At 40.5% G+C, this 22,527-nt stretch overlaps 1 long non-coding RNA gene across 1 annotated transcript in view; it reads right to left on the bottom strand.

Moving 5' to 3' along the window:
- LOC128914934 (uncharacterized) overlaps positions 1-22,527 on the bottom strand; it is a 52,354-nt gene that overhangs the window by 16,543 nt on the left and 13,284 nt on the right. Inside the window, exon 2 of the long non-coding RNA XR_008468469.1 lies at positions 10,380-10,517. This is a non-coding gene — a long non-coding RNA (uncharacterized LOC128914934). The remainder of the gene's footprint in view (positions 1-10,379; positions 10,518-22,527) is intronic.

The following is a 22,527-nucleotide window of genomic DNA, read 5'->3' as shown; positions in this document are numbered from 1 at the left end:
ACCCATTGTTACCCAGATCCAACTTATTTATAAAACATTGGCTCATATGCTGTCATACCCTGTACAATTTGTTTTTATGTTCAGTACAAGGCTGGTGCAGCAAACGCTCTGTCGCACTCTTGCTCTATCTCCTGTCATAGTCAAGTGTGTGAACATTCTGGCAGGTAAAAATGCCCCCCTTTTTTGTGTGAATGCATTCGTAGAGTTACTATAGATGAGATAAATATAATAAAATAAATAATGTAAAAATAAAGATAACAAAATAAATATAATAAGATAATCTTAACCAACTGAACTAAAATAATGAGAAGAGGCACTTCTGGTGAAGGCTTCTCAAGTCCATAAGGTGGACTTGGGGGAGACCAATGGAAGGAGACCATGGAAATGAGGGTTCACTAACAAACCACTGCAGAAGTGGAGTTCCCAAGGGGATTGTTTCCCTCAGTATCCACAGCACTCTGCAGAGTACCCTTTCTCTTCAACAGCATGGCTTCAGTGGGGCAGCAAGAAGATGCTTCATTTTAGGAAAAGTAAAAGGTGGCAACAATGGTCACAGTGATGAAAGGGTTGGCCTCTAAGTGGCAGAATGACAAAAAGTTGTAGAGTTTTATGATATTGTAATTGAAAAAAAGTATTAAGTTGTTAGTGGAAGTGTATTTAAGAAAAGCCCCACACGTGGATGTAATAGAAAATTAATCCTCAGAGCGCGGAAAGTCCCTGAGGATGTAGAATCCATCATGAAGTTACCTCCTGTCCTAGATTTTCTTGTTGCTTGCCTCTGCTGACAACAGTTGTCTTTTCATTAGAGTATTTGATATCAATTTACTCAGACACCAGGGGCAAAAAAGGATTTCACTTTCTTCATCTGGAAGACACTGATCCACAGAATTAGTACTTTGAACAGATGCCAGGGTAAAATAGTGACACATTTTCTAAACCAATAACCACAGGTGGCCACAGCAAATTGTCCAAAGCCTCTCAGGGCTGCCCAGGCAGCCACGACTCTCCTGAATTTCTGATGATTCTGGTACAGACAACATGCCTTAATGCAAAGGTATCTCCTTCCAGCCAGCTCTTGCTATGCTTCATATTTCTAAACTAACCCCATAAAGAAACATCCCCATTTTTAATGCCCTCTTCCAGATAATGCCCATCCTTCTGCAGCAGAATGAAAGACAGTAACTGTTCTAAGTGCGTTTTCAGATTAAAATCTCCCAAAAGAGGTTAGCCTCCATTTTGTTATGTATTAAGCATTAAATTAACTTCATGTGACACAACAAATAACCTCAGGAAGTGTGTCTACCTCACCTAATTTAACAAGAGTTGGTTACTTTCTGCTTCTGACTGTTTCTAGTATTGCAAGGACCAATGGTGCAAAGCGCCTGCAGAAGCCTCCATCCAACAGCAATGACCCAGTTGGCAGGTTATCACACAGCTCACTCCCAACTGACTTCGCATCTGGTGAAACCTGCAGTTCACCCCAAAGACAGCACGAAACTTTGCCTACTTAGCAGTGTTTTCAGGGAGTTTGGCTCATTTCTTTTCCAAACCTTTTTTGAGAATGTTGATTACACGAAGGATTCATCACAGAAACCCTTACCAAAAAAAATGACCCACCCTGGAGTGACTGGTCCTGCACCCACAGGGGATGTGATTTAGGAGCCCAGTCGCCCGGTGGGAGCCCTGGCAGGGGAAGAGCTTTGGTTGAGACGTTGCAGGGCTGCGCTCCTCACCAAGCCTTCTGCGCCCCCAGAGTCAGGCTTACGCAAGAAGCTGCCTCTGCAACTGAAGAAACACTTCTGGACCCACAGCAAGCAGAGCTTGTGCTTCGCTACAGCCAGAAGCAACCTAAATTGGATGTCTAAAATTAGACAGCAAGAATTTCCTCCTAAGCATCACTGCGTCTTGGTGGAAAAGTAGAAAATTAAGGTGGAAACTTGAGAGCACCAGAAACAAACCCCTCTGTTTATCAGCAGGACACCTACACCACGGGCACGGGAGCCTCTGTACTCAGTACATCACTGACCTACGATGATCCCTCACATGCAGCAAAGATCTGTCAGGGTTTGGACTCAACAAGGCTACTAATAAGGTACAAAAAAAAAAAAAGTTATTTTTATCAGAAGACTAGGGGATCAAACTCAGGCAACCAATTTATTCCAGCAGAAACCAACACATCACCTGAGAATACTTGCATAGAAGGTTTCTCTCCAAAAACAGAGGCCAAAAGGAAATGCTAAAGCATCGGTTATTGCAGTTCTTCCAGCATTTTTTATCATATTACTTTGATTCTCAAATGAGCTTTCTCACTCCGAACGCCCCCTTCTCAGGGCAGGTGCACTGTTAAGCCGGTACAAGATGCAAAAACCAGCCTGCAAAACCGTGAGACACCGAGCAGAGCTTCCCCTCCGGTCTTCAGCTACTTCATTGCCTTCACCACAGCTTCAACAAAGACCAAACGCAAAATCCCATTTTCTGCCCACAGGGGAAACTGTAAACACTCGTTTTATCCTGTGGTCATTTTGCAACACGGACAACCCCCAAAACATAAATCCAGCTTAATTCAGATGAAAAGCTCTTGTCCTCACAAGCAACCCTGATCTCAGATGGGATCCATGGGCGGAAGAAGGAATGAGGATCCCAGTGGTCTTCCCACCCCACAGGCACGGGATGCTCCCTGGGATGCTCAGACAGAAACTGGACTGAATCTATTCCCAGCCCCTGTCATTTTGACTGCCAGCCCAGGCAGGAAAAATGCACAGCAATGAAATATGTTCAGACACTACATTTGGGGGATTTCATTTCAGCCTCAGTTTCTTCCTCTGTAATTTAGACTGGGTACTTTTGCCAGTCCATTCTGCTTTTTTTGAAAAATGAAAGACTAAAGAAATTCAGCCGCTTTTAAAAATAAACCTTGAAAGAAAGTTGCTAATTACGTTTGAATGGTTGGAAGAAAAATGCTCCTTCCTGTATTTGAATAATTTGGGTATGCAGGTGTATAATAGTATATAATAATTTAAATATTTTTTATCGGATGCTTTAAAATAGATATACAATTTGGCTATGATTCTTTAGTATTTACTTCAGAAAAATTCTGAGGTCATATTGTTTTTTATGAAAAAATAAATATCATATTCTCTCAGTCCAATAATTTTCCAGTTGTCAGCAGTTAATGCTGTCTTGCACTCAGATACTCAGTTTTCATTTAAAATGATCTCTCTCATATTTTACTCTTCTTTTCCTTAAACAGCTATTCCTCTTTTGCCAACAACACACCAGAAATTATTTCTATTTCCACTACTAATACAGAAGTTTTACAAGCCAGGGAAGTTACGGGTGAGATAGGCAGCTGCTCGGGCTGATGCTGAGTACCTTTGAAAAATTCCCCCCATAAACATAACATTGACATCGTTACAGCATCATAAAATCACAGAGTCAAATCCTGTAAATATGAAAATACTCCAGTTACTCGTCTATCCGTGTCCAGAGTCAGTCACTTGTTGCTGTGCGGTTCTACATTCCGATTACTGGAGCTCAGCCTTCCCAGCCGTGTTTCTCTCCCCTTCCCTGCAGAGTGGAAGAGTCTCGGGTTTTGAGAGGCAAACTCAACTCACCCTCCACCCAGTGACTTCACATACATTTTTTCCATATTTGACCAATTCCCTGTTTCTCAATAACTGCCTGGCAGGCTTTTGCTCGGCTGCACTTGCGGGGCGGAGCAGGGCTTTCCCTGCTCCTCGGGCTCCCTGGCGAACAGCCCATCTGGCATCCATGTGACAGCATTTGCTATGTGGGATCTGGCAGAAAAGTGCCACATTACCAGTAGCAATCACGGCCATAAAGAGCACAATGACACACAAAGAAATGACTTCCAGATTATTTTCTTTCTTTTTCCCTGAGGTGTGGAGAAAGTATATGTATAAAACATCACTTTGTTTTATTGCAACTCACAGCGGTGACAATAGAGCATGGGTCTGCAGAAATATGTTTTCTTTAAGCCACCCGTTCCTCTCCAAAGACTTAACACCGCAAGGTCTCACCTAAGCTCGGCTCCCAGCTGCATCAATGAAGGTACTCGATGCATAACCCTTCGTAGCATATGATCTAAAGAGCAGGCAGAATACATTTGCTATAGCCAAGTTGCCCCAGCTGAGAGCTGCTTGGGTTTAATATATACCCTTTAGGATTCTCTGCATTATGGGGGGAAGGGAGCTATATAAACAGACTTGAAAAAAAAAAAAAAAAATTAAAAAAAAAATGCATTGCTCACATTTTTTAAAAGTTGCCTCAGGCAGTTATAAGTTACATAAAGTTGCTCCTGTTCCTGTTGTAGTTACACCAAAGTTATCTAAGGTGACTAGCATAAAGCAACAACTCCAAACTTGGAAAATAAAGGTCCCTCAATGGGGCCTTTTCACATACACAAAATCAGATTGTAACTGACAGCCTGCAAACTAAGACATGACTTCGAAATTTCATTGTGATCATGAAGATCATTGTAAGATTTTTTTAAAAAAATACACAAAACATCTATACTTAAAATCAGACTAATTACTTGTAGATTAGCAGAGTCTGAAAGAAACTATTCTTGTTTCCAGTAGCTGCATTCATGGACTTCGTTTAGCCTGACACTTGTGTAATAATTTCTGAGTATTTATTCCCTACACTCATGACTTCTAGAAATCCTTCAAAATCTATCACATTAGAAGAAGATAAAATGAGAGGTATTCTGGGGAAAATTACTCCCTTTTCTTAGCATTCTTCTTCCCCCCACACACACATTCTCAATTTCCCACACACATTTTTAAGGCACTGCAATGCAAGTTTTCAGGAGCTAAATCTATGAGAGAAATCTAAAAGAAAGGATATTTTAAAATAATCAAGGCAAAAATAAAAACCACCCCTAACTAAATACAACAGTTAAAAGTTGTACATCTTTTGTGTCTTTTATGAGAGAGAGGGGAATGATTAAAAATATATCAAGAGCCACGAATGCCATTTTACTGTCATTTCCTTTGATTAACCTTCACCTGACCTCAATCCCTAAGGCAATTTCAGTTTCTTTTTGTTCTTCCATTTAAATTCTTCAGTACACCAGGTGAGCACCTCTCCGTCAGTACAGAACATTCATGGGGAGCAGATTGGTTTTGGGGAGGATTTGACAGAAAATGTTTGCTGTGGAGAATCATTTGCAAAAAAAAAAAACTTAACAGGGACAGCAACAGGTCACATTTACTCCAATACTGGGATTTTTACAATTTTTTCTAGGTATTTTTCTAGGTATTAGCTAAAAGACAATTGAGCAAACCACACCAGTTCACCCAGACCAGGATGTCAGTGCTGCTGGCTGGTGCAGATTTACCAACGCCATCATCGTGGCAGTTCTCACCAACACCTCTGCTCTGCGTCTGAAACCATGTTGGCTTCCACATCAGTTACAAATGCAACTTGTCCACCGTAATGGGAAAAAAGCCAGCATGAATAAAAGCTTAACAAATAGGTTATAAACTCTTTGCAGAAGAAATGGATCCAGCGTTCAGCGTCTGCAGAGAAATCTTATAGCACAGTTCGTTCTTCTTTTAAAACTTACTGTTTTTCTAAGAGTCTTACAGTCTTGGGGGTTGAGTAGAAGTCATGAAGTGCTGCATACTCTGACTGTTCTTTAAACTTTAAACTGTATAATGAAATAAGGAAAAGTTGGGAAAGGGCAAAAAGTATCTACAAAAATCATATAAGATATGTAAAATATGCCTGATGATGAAATGTTAAGGAAATCTGACCTATTTAGTCCATCAGAGACTGACTTAAGGGATGAGTTAATCTTCGTCCATAAGAATTGATATGATGCGGATCCTTCTGGTAGCACATTTTTAATCTACCAGGAAAAGATATGCGATTCAACAGTCAAATTAAGCCTACAATCAAGATGCATAGTTTTAGCTCTTAGGAACCACCATGAGCCACTGTACGAGCTTACTTTGGGGTGAAGAGATACTTCATCACACATGGCCCTTATTGTCATACAAAAAAATATTCTATTACAGAAGCAGAAGCTATGGATTCAATGTAGGCTTTGCTTTTCATTGCTGTCAGTCAAACGTGTGATCTGATTGGATTCATACTATCTCAGTTTCTTATTATTCACCCTAGATGAATTTTCAGGATTTAAAAAAAAAAAAAAAAAAAAAAAGAGTTAAAAAATTGTCCCAAGCTGTGACATAAAGCATCAATATTTCTTGCAAACTGTCATCCAAAAAAGTTCAGTTTGGATCGACTCAAATTGATAGGCATGAATCATTTTGAAATGTTTTATTTCTTCTGGCCTTTTTAATTTTCATTTTCTTGCTATCTGTAGATTAAAAAAAAAATTGAGAATAAACACAAGCCTGTTGGGTTTCTAGATGCTAAAATCAACTACTGTGGCAATTTCCAAACTCTACCATTGTAAAAGAGGTCAGTGATTCAATAACTCCGATCCTCTCCTGTTAGCAATTTTATTCTCCCCAAACTGGCACTTCCTGACAACATGAAGAAGCTGCAACAGAAAAGTCCTGTTGATCTCAGTCATGATCCTTTTTTGATCTTCAATATTTAATAGTATTCACAAAACAATTAATATACACTCTTAAAATTCAGCTACCTTCAATTGCGTCTATGCAAGCTCTTCTTCCTTTTCATTTCTAAAGGACACGTCCAGCGAGTGGTGCCAGCTCTGCACGTTCAATTGGGTTGTTTAATCTGTGACAGATTCTGCACAGAGTTTTCCATTACATCTCCACCGAGTTCCCTAGTAAAATGGCCAGCTCTTGAATGACAGATGTACTCACCTGATAGAGTGCAATACTTAAATGGAGGAAACAAAAGGATCTGAAACTGCCTTAGGGAGGGAGGTCAGGTGAAGGTTAATCAAAGGAAATGACAGTTCGATGGTATGCACGGCCCTTGAGATTGCATATGTGTATTTTGTTGGGAAATATTTAACTGTTTTACCTCTATTTAGGAAGAAACCAAAATAAAGTGCACACGTGAAAAAAATGAAGCAGCAGCCATAGATGCCTCTTAGCCCAGTAGATCTCGCATTGGCGGGATGTAACCTTGCCAGCTGAGAGGCAACGAAAACCAGAAAATGACAACTTTTCATGTGGTTTTACTATTACAAAACCTTTCAGTATGGTAAAATACAATAGAGTAGCTGGGGAGCCAGGGAAATTCAATAAAGCTCTCATTTACCTTGCTCCCATATTTATTCCCAATATTTAGTGGTCTTCTCTCAAAATGGGTGCGGAAATAAAAGAGGGAAAACTATAGCTGGAAAATACTGTAGAAGTCTACAGAAACTCTTTTGTGTCTTGTAGCATACTTGGTTTCAACATGTTCCTGCCTCATTTGCATTTTCTTTCCAACAGTTTTCACGCGCTTGGATTTTTACTTTCAACAGCACTTTCAAAAACTGATTTTTAGCTTGCATGCATGTAGAAAGGGATTTTTAAACATACTCTCCTCAAACATTTAATCATAAAATTTATTCTAGTAGTTGTCCTCAATTAACTGGGGAATTAAACCTATACCACATGACTTATCAATCACAAATAAGTAACACACCCTGAATTCTGATTTCTAATTTTGATTAAAAAAAAAAAGAACAACTAGTCAATAGAGCTCATGAAAAATTTTGACAACCATTTTTTTTATTCTTCCCACAGAATAAAAGGCAAAATTCTCTGAATGAATTATTAATTATGAGTTATTCATCCAGCTCTAGTAAAAACTAATCTGTTTCTTTTTTTAAGCATCAAAAAGGTCTTTCAAATATAAGTTGCAATAATGAAATATGGCAGCAGATCTTGAAATGTGCCCTTACCCAGTCGGCAGATACGTAAAAGGTTACAGTACCAGAGTTATTAATCCCCCATCACTCTGACAATTGATTTTGAACACAGTCTGTTGCAGTCTTTATAATGCAAGATCATAAATGTTCAAAACTAATTTATTGCTCTTTGTTCCACCTGGCAAAAATATACTGTCAAATTGAGTTGTGTTGATGCAAAGATGCAGATGAGTATTTAAGTCTTATTTTTATCCACATTTGTAGATTTGTTTGCAATACCCGTGTGTGGTTAGAAGCATTCACAAAGGAGCAAAGAAAGAGGAAGAGATTGTGTTGCCTTTAATCAGCGGGAAACACTTGCACGAATAGCAACAGGTATTTATTTTAAAATTAATGGGGAAGAGTCATTATTTTAATTTGTCAGTACTGGTATTTTTGGTTTGCGCTCTGTTCCCTGGTATCTGTCAGATTTTGAAATATACACATGTACTTGCTCTATATGCACATTGACACACACACCAGTCAAGGATTCCCCACAAACCAATGAGGGATACGCAAAACCTTTCATCCTACATGGTTGGTTTCTTAATTAGTAATTTCGAAGCCCAAACCAATTCCGATCATACTGAAAATTCCTGAACTTGCCTTTTCTGCGTGTGGCAGCTGCCACCACTCCTGCCCACGCCAGGGAAGTACCAACCTCCAACGAGGGACAAACCAGCAAAGGAGGGGAGGAGGGCAAAAAGGGAGAAAAGGATCCGCTTTACACTGACGTAACACATTCAGTTGTAAAGATGAAGTGCTTTTTTGATGATCAGAAAGACTATATTACAAGGAAGTTTATTTTAAGAATAAAATCCTGTCCCATAGACCAAGCGTTCTATAATGAATGAATTAGAAGTTTTCTAAAGCCAACTACTGAAGCGGGGAACTGAAACACAAAAAATGGAGACAGGGAAGAAAAACAGAAGAGCGTTTCAACCTCAAAATATGCCTATCCAGAAGTCTCTGTTTTTCATATCTCTAAAGGATTTGTTCTCAGTAGAAAGGTGAACCTGTAAAATTACTTTTCTTTTCAAAATAATCACATAATACTTCTTTAATAACACTTTTCAATCTTACATATTTTACCGCCCAATAATATAAACTTCATCATTCCATTATCTAGGGGCAGAATCATTTAATTGTCCGGGCAAGTTTACTCCTTTTGAATTATTATTTTTACCACGATTATGAAGTAGGAGAGCTATCTGACTGCATGCCAGAACTGCTGCATTCATGACTTGTAGACATCTGTACGATATTGAAATTAATTTCCAGTATAAAACAGTTAACAGAATAACCCTAGATAAAGGCAAGTATAATATTAATTTCATTCTTTTTGTTGGCGATGTCGTAAAGTCCATTGCTCAAGTAAAGAGCACTTTTTCGAGCCAGATACAAATTAATTTTACCATTCTTCTTCAAATACGAATTTTAAAAGTCAACTAAAGGCTACAACAGCTTTGAAACATTTCAGTGATTGTTTTAATTACCTATCATACAGCTGTGAGAGACTGCAAAAGGGAGGGGTGGAGAGAGCAGGGAGAACAACACCTGGTGTATTAGCAATTGATTTTCTGATATAAAGAAGAAAAAAATAGCTTCCAAGCACTTGAACCAACAAAAAGCTCAGCAAAGTCAACACAGGGGGGTTTTTTTGTCAGTGCATTAATTTGGTATTTTTATTCTGGACTACGTGTTTTTATTCTGTCAGTAAGTACTTTCACTGTTAAATAAAACCACCGAATCTCCAAACATTAAATATATGAATTCTGACAGCATTTAAACCTTGCCTTTCCACCCAAAGTTGATGCACACACTACAATAAGTTGCTAAAGGCACACATGGGGCACCTTTCTGGGGTCTCATTCTCTAGCAAAAAAGCTTGCTGCACTTTTACACGCAACTACACAAAAAGGCATATTTTTTGTCATTCCAGCCCTTAATAGAATTGGGATCGAGAGGCTATTAGGACTTCTGATGGCCTTTGACACCCTGGCTTCCAGCACCTCAGCAATCAGTCAGTGCTGGGGTAACAAAAGACCACTCAAATGTACGGTTGTCATCCCCACGCTACATCTGTTGGCCATGCTGTTAGGAAGTGTTGACCCCATCATTTCACCGTAAACACTGCCGAAATCAACAACAACAAAAACAGAAATGAAAAAGGAAACTGGATGTCAAAAGTCAGGTCAGCACATTTTATTTGCACATGTGTCAGTAAAGATAGAAGGAATCACTGAACTAAATTAAATCAAAGCAAACCTGCTAATTAAAACAGCTAAAATTATGTTTGTGAAGATGTGTGACTGGTTTCCTGCTTATCTGCAAATAAGCCTCCCCATAATATAAACATGTTTCTATCTCCATTTCATTTATAACAAGTCTTTAGGCAGATTGTAATTAGTATTTTGAGTTTCTAATAGAAGATCTATTGTGTTACTGGAGAAACATTTTTCCTGACCACCAGAATACTTATTATTGCAGCTTCACTCTCAAGGGTTCTCACCTGTTCTTCTCATGCTGGTCAAAGTCTTGCATCCAATTTGTCTGAATCCAATTGTTTGGGTATGTGTCTGAATACCATCATCTTCATAATGTTTTGCTTGCAGTTAACCACAAATGCGGGCATTGTATTCAGCTCCACCTACAAGCCAAACCAGAAATTATTACCAGTTTTACTTGGGTTTATTCTGTAGTTTGCTTTTTGTTCAACATTGAAAGAATGATCAAAATTATCATGCTAGGGAGTAGAAGAATGGGGTCAATAAAAAAAGTTTTGCACAAAAATAATACTATTTTTAAAAAATGAACTTTTTGTTTCTGTTTTACTTATTCCCAAGTTCACAAGGCATAATTTTATACAAACCCAATTACATAGCTCACTGATTTACTGGCAAAGCCAGCCAGAAGAACTTATCTGGCTTTAGCTAATGTGTATGCCTATTTACAATCAAAACAAATCCATAGAAAACTGCAAAATGGCCACAAAGAAAAAAAAATCAAGTCAGAAATGCATCAGAAGTGATACAGTACACAAGCTGAAAAAAATTCGCCTTATATTCTGCTTTCACTGGATAACGGATAAACTGTGGTTACGAGTACGGATTCAGTCTTTCAGATCATGCACTATTTGTTTATTCCAGTATTTAACTTCAAGCACGTATGGAGTTTCATTGGCTTGGAAAGCATGCTGTTTTCTTTTTGCCCTTTTCATAATTTTTTTAAGGATTAGTTTGCAGAGTTAACGGATGCATGGACTGACTTCAACAGGATTACTCAGATGTTTGCAGTTACCCATGGGTTTGAGCAGGTTTTTTAGATTCAGGGCTCTCAGGCATCAGGCCACAGAGCTGCATGTGCATCACATTAACGAATGGCTACGCAAATGGAGTGTGATCTGATACTGCCATCTCGAACACGAAAATTGTAACCAGTAACACTGCAATAATATCTGTGTATTACTTATGCTGACAAATATTTTTTTTTTTGTTGTTGAAACATTTCTGAAACATTAAAGAATGCCTTGAGAGAAGCACAGGCGTATATAGTTTTACATAGTTTGTATAAAGTGAAATTTCTAAGACAAAAATATAAATGAAACATTTGTGATCTTTTTAATTGCACAACAATAATTTCAGATTATTCTTTTTTTTTTTTCCCCTGAAATGACCACTGGGCACAACTCTCAGTCAGAGACTTTGTTGGACATGGCCCAGAGTTCATTTACTCACTTACCTCAAAGCGAATGCCTCCTAAGAATACATCAAATTGCAAATACGCTAAACCCCAAATTTTGCTGTAATTGCATGTGCCAGCATTAAGTCCTACATCAATAAGAAACCCCACTGATGTCAGCATGACTTGTGACAACACAAGGTTTCCCTCCCCCTCAGTACAGCTATAAAACTGGATCCTTAGTGAGTATATTTGAATTATGTGGATTATATATGATTAAACAGATTTGGATTAAATCACAGCAATGGGCTGTCTTATCAAGAACATACTGTCGGGACCACGTTGATGTACAGTAATCAAGGTGACCTTATAGACTTATTACAACTCTGATCAACTTCAGCAGATGAGGATTTTTTTTTTACTCTGCAAAGATCAGTCTGCAAGATGTAAGGAGTTAAAATGCTGCTTTCCTGATGAATAGTTTTCATGCCTTAAAATTATGATTCAGGCAACAAAGAGCAATTTTTCTTGCGGGGAAGCCAATCTCAGCTAAAGTCCTCGAGCTCTGTTTCATTCATCAGGATGGAAAATATGGCTGGCTGTGCCTTGTCCTAGCACGCAAGAAAATCCAAATCAAGGAGAACAACTTCTGAATAAAGAAATGCACCAAAATCCCACCCAATCCAAGTTTGCCTTTCATTATATCACTGCATTATCTTGCCTAATTTTTTAAATATGCTCTGAATATTGCTGTGAAACCTTACTTTTTTACTACTGTGGTTAGTCTCCATTTAACCAACAAATTCTTACATAAAAGTACAGTAGGGTTAACCATAAATGACCGGAAAAAAAATTTCTTCCTCGTCGGAGTAGCGAGGATACAGCTGAGAAAAGAATTTGGTGACACAATTCTACAATGACCTCCAGCTAACCAGAGCTAAACTGTTAACTCCAAAAGCTTCAGACAGTTCACAGGCTGCTGCTCCGGTAGAAAAGGGCTTTAACAGCTCGGGAGCGTGTGCCTTGTGGATGCTGATACACATCCTCATATTTAATACGGGTAACATTTGGCAACCATCGCCGCAGAGGTCATCCTGAGGGTAGGGAGGAAAAAGACCTAATGGAGAGAAAAAGGCAAAAAGAGACCCAGGCTGCCAAAGTCTGGGGGTTTGGCAAAGTAACAGAGATAAACTAATCAGCAGCACAGCTTTCCTGCACCGAGGCGTTCAGATTTCCACACAGAACCCTGTGCCTCTTGCCTTTGGATTAAGTAACCCAGAGGTTCCTGGATCCATATATAATGTGGAAGAGAAAGAGGGAGGAAAAAGGGAAAGTGACGGTAACAGGAATACTTTCCTCAAGTTTACTGCAAGTTATACATCAGCTCAAAAAGATTTTTTAGCCCAAGATACCACATAAAATTTTCAAAAGGCTTGCTGGGGGTGGGAAGCTGTTACATAATCTATTAACGCTTCCAACAGTTTGTGCTGCATTATGTCTCGCAGGGACACGTGTAGTAAACAAACAGCGTGCTCTGAACCTCTGGATTCACATCTGCACTGAAGGACCTGTGTTACGCAGCCAAGTTGTGGTGAAGCCACAGGTCTGGAAACTTCCTCCCCTTTAACATCCATCCTCTAAACCAGTCCCCCACCCCGTCCTCTCCTCCACGAAGGACATTTTTAGTAAGATTGCTGTGCAGCTAATTACATTACCATGGCATCCAAGTACCACACAGTCACGAGACCTACTTTTAACAGCCCTTGGGTTTGTAGAGAGGAGTTAACAGGGAAACATCCTTATGTTTGGAGAGCTGAGGCACAAGGTCAAGTCGTTTGCCCAACATCACTGCAGAAGATGCCCTGGGCAGGAAATTGCTCGGTGTGGAGCAGCTGCCAGAATGGACTAGGTGCCAAAGCAGCTGCATGGCCACCTACTTAACCAACCACTTTGCCTCAGAGCTGCTCACAGGAGACAGTGCTGGGACTCCAAGAGGAAACCTTGAACAAATAGAGCGCAATACCTGCTCGCCACCTGCACCCTGCAGCCTCCAGCTACGCCATCAGCCCTCGCGGTAGCATCAGGCTGAACTAATGGCCCCAGGGCCTTGCCAGCTTCCCAGAGTCCATCCTTGTGGAATCATAGTGCCTTCTTCCGCAAAGGCAAATGGGATGTTTGGGCAGCCCACCCCCAGGCAGATCTCACCCTGCAGATGGCAGCCATGCAGACGCCCATGTCGAGCATCACAGACCGCGTGTCCATTTGCTCTACATCAAACCAGTTTCTGTGTCAAACATCAGGGAACCCGAGTTTTTGACAGGGCCAGCTTCACCACTTCTCTTGTCCAGTCTCGGGGCTGGAGTTGCACTGTATGTTATTCAGATGATATTCCTTGACTATGAGATTCCTACACACAATGGCCTGAAATGAGCTGCCACTTGCATGGATTTCCCATGTGTCCTAACTCATGTGACCTTGCCTGAAACTTGCCTTGTCTGAGACAGCTACTCTGATCCCTTTCAGCTCTCCAAGAGCAGAGCTCAAACTTGAAGAGCTATTTTCTCCTTGTTATTCCTCCACGCAGAACAGAATTACTATTTCTATTTCCCCTCACTGAGTTCTCCCATCTATTTCCATTTGCTTTCTCAAACAGACTTTTTAGTCACATCTGTGCTATTGGAAGAGTTTGGCCATGACTTACTGCGGCCTGTTGTTTATTTGCCTATTTACTGCCATTAGGTCAGTTTAAACCTTGAAGAGTTGCGTGTTATCTTTGGTGTTGCCATCTCTTACTGCTCTGATGCTAAAATGTTTCTTCTTATATACTTACACAGCATTTTAAACAGATAATTATTAAAAAGTAACAACAAAACTTGGAGTGGAGGTGCTTAAACCCCACTTGTGGAAAGCACACCCTGCCCGGTCCCACCTCCAGTCCCACCTCCAGCCCAACAAGCTTCATGATGGAAACGGGCTCAACCACAGCAGTTTGACAGGCTCTTAATTTATGCAATTAACATAAACTCACAGTACTGCTTTCTGAACCTGTCAGCCAGCTGAACTAAACCAACCAGCCGAATACTAAGATATATTCTGACACCGAACTATCTTACTGTATAAAGCTGAGGTCTGTTAAAATTGAGAGTGGACTTTAAATACCCAGGAGTGAAGGACTCTGGCCAAAGCTGTAACCCAGCAGAGACCTCACTTCTATGATAAAACTTGTTCAAATCTTTGCAAAAAAAACACGGACATCATGTTGTTCATCTGCTCTAGGTTACTTGACATGCCATATTTGCAGCAGCAGACAGATTAATTAATATAGATAACAGAATCAGTGGCATACAATCATAAAAGAGAGCTGAAACCAGAAAGGACTATGGGTTACCTATGGCACAGCGGTATTTTTTAAGCATGCAGTTTCAAGAGTATTTTTAGAGAAATAGCAATCAGACAGATAGAGCCATGGATAGTCAGTGGTGGAGACAGAGAGAGAGAGAGAGAGAGAGAAAGAAAACCTTACTCCTGACATTCAGCATCTACACTTCAAGCTGCAGAAAAAACAGCTGCCTAGCTGTTCGTTAGAGATGGGATTTGCCAAACACACTCCCTGATGCTCTGTTATCCAAGGTAGTACTATGTATTCACTCCTTCCACAGAGATGTAGTCGAAAAGCATTCATATTTAGTTCTCCCATCCCCCTAAATCTTCTCCACAAAGGACACCGCCACCACCAAAGCTCTGCAACAAGGATCGTTTATATATCTGACAACCTTTAAACCCCCAAAGAAAGGGAAAGGGAAGCGGTAAAGCTCTCTGAAGAGCTCTTTGGTGGAACAAGCAGAATTATGAGCAGCAGGAGAAATATGAGTAATTAAGACAACAGTATATCTATATCTTACAGCTGACAGAGTGAAGCTGCAAGTTCGCTCTAGGCAAGGTGTTAGCAAAGGAAAGAACTGAGCAGACTGTTTCTAATGTTCTTGTTGAAAAGCCAGCCCAGCAAAAAGGCTAAAGGGACAATTTCATTAAAAAAGAAGGAAGTAGGTTGGCTTAAGAAAGCAGTTAGATACAGACTTCTAACATTAAAGGAACAGGTCAACAGCTATCTGTAACAAGACAAGCAATCGTTTGGGGAGTCAGCCAACTCCTGCTGTTCTTAAAAGAAAGCGGTCTTAAATTATCTATCGGTGGGTTATACAGAAAATTAAAGCTGCAGAACCACACCGCAGCACAAAACAAAGCGCTAGGGTGGATCGAGGCTGTAAGAGAGCAAAGGAGAGCAAGCCATGACTTTTTCCAATGGGCAGCCCAAAAGGGCGGCTGGTTTTGGGCAGCCAAGGTTCACCCAGAGCCGGTGGTGGCCAGGAGACGGCATTCACTCCTGCCCATGATCCAACCAGCAGGTTCCCGCACCAGCTGAGGTGCCAGGACCCGAGCTGAGAGGGCTGTGCCACGGTAAAAGGCTGCACGGAGGGGCCGGATCTGCTGCCGCGCCGCAGCTCCTCCGACAAGTGCATAAACTGGATGTCAGTCCTTCCCCCGGCCCCGGCGCTCGGCATGCTCCAGCGACTCCCCAGCTGGCAGGACGGCCCTTTGCTGCTGCAGCACCGGCATGGTTTATAGCAGCCCCAAGGCTGTGTTTTCCATCCAGTGTATATAAGTGAATTAGTGGAAAATTTGAGCTTACACAAATCACGGAGCCAGCACGCAGTTTGTCATGGCCAGGGCAGCCTTTTCTCGGGGCTGGAGCCACAGTAAGGAGGTGCAGTGAAGAAACTGCGGGCTGCCTCCGTGGTTGCTGCTTTACAGCTGGGTGCAGAGCTGGGAAGGGAAGTGCTGTTAGGTGAGAGGGGAAAAAAAAAAGACCAACAGCAGCTCCCATACCTACATAGATCGAATGTATGGCCGGCACAGTCACCTGGGGCTTGCAGCCAGAAAGATGGATGCATGGGTATTTGGAAGGAGCAGCCTTCCTCCCTCACCTCCCAGGCTCCATCTGTGTGAAGGAGTAGACGGGAATTACACAGAGTACAATATTTGCGCTGGAGAAATGGCAGAGGGGTTGCTCCAAATTTACATTACTGTAAACAAGAGCAGCATTTGTCCAAATGATAAGAGCTCTAGCAAAGGCAGAGACAGAGGGCACCGAATGAGGGTCACCAGCTGCAACCGCCGTTGCCACCCAAGAAGAGGAGCTACATGTCTGCAGCAGGGGTGGAAGGATGGGGCACAGGGGAGGTGGGGAGATGCCAAAATCTCTCACTATACTTTTCAAGTGATTGCCTCCGTATGCCTCTCACAACATCTCGTACAGCAGAGTTTCTAGGCGCGCTCTGGCCAAGTGTCCCAGCAGCTACCCGTTCCTGCTATGCTTTTCTTTATTTGCACCTACAAGTCCCAGCCCTTCTCAAGCATTTGTGTGGCCCTATCAACAACAGCAGCACTAATTTACCTAAAAAATACACCTGAAATACATGCTTTACATTGAAGAACAACACAGATATTTCCTATCTCTTTTTCCTTTCCTACTTTCTCAGCCGGGGCCACAGTGAGTGATGGATCATGCCATTCCTGACCACTCCATCACCTATTTGGTGCAGAAAGTCTGAAGCAAAGGGTTTTCTTGCTACAGACTATTCCCTGCCATTTTCTCTACTATAAAGAAATACATGTGCCTGTGTGAGGCGCCTGCATCGCCCTTTCCTACACAAGGCTGAGGGGAAGCCCGCTTTCTGCATATTTCAAATCACAAACTCTAATGGTTCCTTGAAATACACACTTATATTCAGCCCATAAATCAAAATAGGTAGTCAAACCCTGCTTATAGGTCTAAATCCTTCTTACACTCTTGTATAGCTCCATTATGTGCCTAAGGTGTCACACTGCCTAGATATTTCTGACTCCAGCTTCAGCCACATCCTAGCACTGATTGAGAGCACCAGAGTGTATAGCCCTTAAAAACTCAAAAATTTCTCACTTTCCTGAGCACTAAAATGCATCTAAAATTAGGAAAAATGGCCTCCTGTCAGTTTGTTGACTCACCAATGAGTTTATTTACTCGCTCATCCCGCAGAGCAATTGTTTCATGGAAATGCAAAAAATGTTTAATATCCCACTGCGACGCCAGACAGAGCTACCTGAGCCTCACCCCTGTGCCCAGCAAAGACAATCACAAGGCTGAAACCGCTCATCAGCTGCTTTTCGTATAAAGGTGAGCATCTTTACAATTCTTTGGGATATATATTGTTAGAAAGTGAGCTCAGAATTTCATATTATTATCATATTATAGACGGCATTCCTTTGATAAAGGGTCAAAGATCAGGAAGACAAGAAAAAATAAGGAAATAAAACCCAGCAATGGTCAGATCTTTAGCTGGCATAATTGGACACCGAAGTCCACGGAATTGTGTCCATTAGCAGGAGTGGGTGATCTGACCCATATGCTTACCACTTTCAAGTATAAAGATTAAAACAACACGCCTAACAGCAGAAATGGGTTATATTACATTTCAGAGAGGCTTGGGTTGCCTAAAGTTCTAGAGAAATTTGCAGCCTGCCATCATAAAGACTTCAAGGCTGTTTACCCAAACTTCTCAAAAGCTCCTTCTAAAAAAGGATGATGAACAACCATGTTCAGCAACACAGATTTTTAATGTAATCTGTTTATAATTTTAGAACAATTTCCAGAATAGAACATTTTTTAAATGTCCTGAGCCTTTACCATTCTCACTTTGATCATCTCCCATCACGTTATGGTTCAGAACAGAACGTGATGGAGCCAGGCTAACGAATCTGCCAGAAATGACATCAGAAAGCCAAGCGACCTGAAAAAAAATAGTGCTCTATTTGAGCACCACACTCTTCTTCAACATTTTCCTTTTTATTTTTTTATACATTTTAATTAATGTTTCACTTTCACTGGATTTATTTTGCTTGCATGAAATCTCAGAGCTTGTTCTCCCAAAAAACACTCCAATTGAAAATAAAAGGACCCTTATTTGACCACAGAAAGACTGTAGGAGGTCCTCAGATATCAATAGCTAACAATTCTTTTGGGGGTTGCACAGTTTAAATAACTAACACTTTCTTAGGAGGTTAACTTTAAATAATAATTGTGGATCTTGTAGTCGGTGGAAGGGAGAGATTGGTCTTTGACAGAGTTTATATTACTAACCTGATGTGAGCAGACAGCTGCAAAAATGAAGTGATATCAGTGATAAAAATATACTTTCCACGTTTAGGCAGGAGGAATTGCATAGTGGCGCAGGGCAAATCCTGCTGGCCTCCAAGCAGTCCTTGCACACGAAGACAGGGACTGACTGACATGGCATCACTGATCGGTGGACGTACCGACGTAGTATGGATTTCCTTTAAATACTTTTTTAACACTTCGTATTAAATTTCACATATATAGCTTGCATTCCTTTTTAAAACTTTATCTACGCAATAGCATTTATTGCCTTTTTAATTCAAGCCATGTTAGAGCGAACAAATAACTTGGTTAAAAAAAAGAAATGTTGTAATGATAGCCCCCCCTCCCCCTCTATCTGATGTAGAAATAGATAATTTCTGGTACTAAAAAGTGATTAAATTTGGTGCATTTCCAACTTGTATTTTAACAATGCATTACCTCCTGAATTGCTGCATAAATATTAATAGACAGCCTGATATGGAACTTTCGCCCGTAATGCCCTTGGAGAACCATAATCACGGCGAGTGGAGCAAAAGAGATGAGAGCGCGTACTGAAGATGGTGGCTCTATCCCCCAGCTTCACAGAGCTACCCTAGGTCAGGCATTTTCCATGCAGTAGCACAGATGAGCAATATCTCAAAGCCTAGACTTTGTCTAGTAGGAGATAAAAATCCTGTAGACATTAATCTGCCTGATACTCGTCTGAAATACAATGAAAAAATTTCCATTGATACCAAAAAGAGCCACACTGATTTTTCTCCAAATTAGCCAGACTTAATTTTTGACATGGTGCACTTTTAAATTTCAACTGCAGGTGTTTGTTGTTCTAATCACCTTCAGAGTTATTATATGGCATTTATCTACCTGAATTTCATGCCTCTGATACAATCCCATGAAAAGTCATGATCACTCTGGCTACTATTAAAACAAGCCAAGTGCCTACAGACCCCTGAGGACATGCTCAGCCTTCTTGAAAACTGGCCACATATTATATCCCTAAATATGGGCTTTGGGGGCTGAAACTCAGGATACGCTTTTGGAAAACCTTTTTGGACAGCCTTTCTGGTCCACCATAAACCACGTTTCTGCTTTCTGAGAAGAAAACACTATTGATTTTTGTCACTCTAATGCAAGAACCTTGCTTGAAACCTCAAAATACTGGCTGTAAAAAGTGCAAGGAGAAAAGACTTCTGTTTGACAACACCTATTGCCCAGCTGTGTTTTGGACACCGGTGGACAATGCTAGGGGTTAAGTTAATTTAACTTTTGCCAAGTTAGAAAGCTATGAAAGTTTAATCACAAATGAACTCCAGTGGGCAGTTTGGTAGCTCACAGACAAATGTTCTCATTTTTATTCTTTATAGGCAGTGCTCAAATCATCATAAACCATATTTAAGGAGGGAGAAATTTCATGAGGGGAGGGAGCTGTTTTATATGATAGAATAAGAGAAAAAAAAGCAACTTACTATTTTAAAATTTAAATCCAACAAAATTACCAGAAATGCTGCTGGAAAGAGAGCGCTGAGAATTCATTATTTTGTTTCAAAGTTAGTTTATCATAAATCTGCCCTCTGACACGTAATAACTAGTAACGTTTCGAAGGTTATTTGATAGTAAGTTCAACAGTGTAGGTGACTGAACATGTGAGCTGCATGATAATGAGTCCCAGGGGAAATCAGGCTTTAGGATGCAGGGTGAAGCATCCCTAGGCTTGTATTCAAATGGAAAAAACATATTCAAAAGTTTATTGTTTATCTCCTAAGAACATCAAATAATACACAGTCCTTCAAATCAAATGTGTAAAGCATGCTAGAGAACTATTTGCTGGGGGAAAAATGCCTGATTTGATCCAAATTAAAAAAAACCTAATAGCTTGTATGCTGAAATGCATAGAGTGATTTTGATATAAAAAGTGGAGGGGAGTATTTCGGTGTGTTCTTTTGCAGAACTAAAAGGCACAGCAAGTCAATTTGCTCTTGCATCAGACTCTAGAAAGAGGAGCTAGAGAGCATTAAAACTAGTTGTTTTCAAATCCCCTGCATTTCAGTACAATGGAGTTCTTTAAGTGTGACAAATACAAATTGCGCTACTCATCCTGAATTTCATTTCCAAAGTACGTTGGCTGTAATTGATTAATTTGTAGTGTACAAACTAATTTAAAGCCAATAATGAGAGCAAAAGATTTTATTTTTCAGCAAGGAGGTGTGGTACATACACCCCACTCCAGCAGTATAATAGAGCCCCACCTCTCAGCTCGTTAAGCTCTTAAATAGCGAGTCTGATGCTGCCTTTACCCAAGCCAATGGTAGTTTTGTCATTAGCTGTGCCGGAAAAGCATGTAAGACAGAACTCTTTTTTTATATAAAGTCTCTGTATCACAAATGAGGAGGGCAGTGGCATTCCAAGCCCGTAACGACCCGGACACTGGCATCCTGCCACCCCAGGGTGGGGTGGAGATGGAGGGGATGGTGGGATGGGATGGGATGGGATGGGATGGGAGCAGGCACGATGTGCCCCCCGCCCCAGCTCGCTCACCTGCCCCTGCCCTCCCCAGGCACCGGCCATCCACAAGCGCGGGGCTGCTGCTCATCGCCAGCCTGGGCACGTTTCTGTACCTGGAGGGGGTTGCGGAGGAGGCATTGTGATTCAGGAGTGTTGGTGAGTTTGGACAGGTCATGGAGAACTCCACTGCCAAATTTCCATCTTAAGAGAAACACCTCAGCTACTGAAAGTGAGCAAACTGCTGGTTTCGGGGTACGACCGTACCTGTCAAGCACAGTTCCCTTCTTTTAGCATAGTTACATAGTCCTCTCTGTATCGAGAGGCTGTTATTTCATAATGCACTTTGGACATCGAGAACAAAATTAGACTTTACTTTCAAGGTATCTTTCAATAACCAAAATCCATTTTCTGTATGTATTTTTAAATTGTCCTCCTTTTTTAATTCATTACTTAAATGGTTACGTACCCTACACTTAAGCGGTGGAAAGTTATGTAGCATGTATCTTACTTAACATCACTCTATCAATACTAACTCTTAATATTATGATGGCTTTTTTCAGAAGTGTAACTGGCAGAGCTTTACTGACATACCACAAATCCTAATTATCGTCAAAACTCTGAATTCTATACTGACAAAACCAGAGACTGAAATGCTCTTATCTAGACAAGCTCTAAAATATCCAATGAATGTTTGTTTATTCACCTACTATATTAGTATATATTTCCAACAAAGCCATTTTCCATACCTTAACTTTGGGAAAACAACAGCATTTAAATATGCACCAAAGGCAAAGATAAATAAAAACAAGCAAACAGGCAATAATACTGTCTAAAATGCTTTTTACTATTCTTAACGAGGAATTACTACATAGCAGACAACTAAACCCAAAAACCAGCACAATCTCGAAGAAAATATACTTAGACGAGATTGCAAACTTTCCAGATTCATTCCTTGAAATATTATATTACCCACTGTTCAACTTTTTCTAATATTTACACGTATAAATATCCAAAGAAAATTAAAATATGAAAGACATGAAAAATGGCCACAGAGCTATTAATACAAATATATTAAATAAGAATGTTCTAAACCAGACCGGTCTTGAACTTTTATCATTATTCCAGAAAAGAGTTAAAAATGTACGTTACTAGACGAAGTTAGTTCTGCCCAGTGCCGCGATATTAAAGCATGCATAAATCAGTGCGTTCATTTTCCTATCAAGCATAAAGCTCCCGGCTGCCGGTTATCGGAGGTATCCGCAGATCCACACCGAGCGACTCT

Source organism: Rissa tridactyla, chromosome 9 (assembly GCF_028500815.1).
Source record: "Rissa tridactyla isolate bRisTri1 chromosome 9, bRisTri1.patW.cur.20221130, whole genome shotgun sequence".
Taxonomy (NCBI): Eukaryota; Metazoa; Chordata; class Aves; order Charadriiformes; family Laridae; genus Rissa; species Rissa tridactyla.
This window is presented reverse-complemented; position numbering and strand designations above follow the sequence as displayed.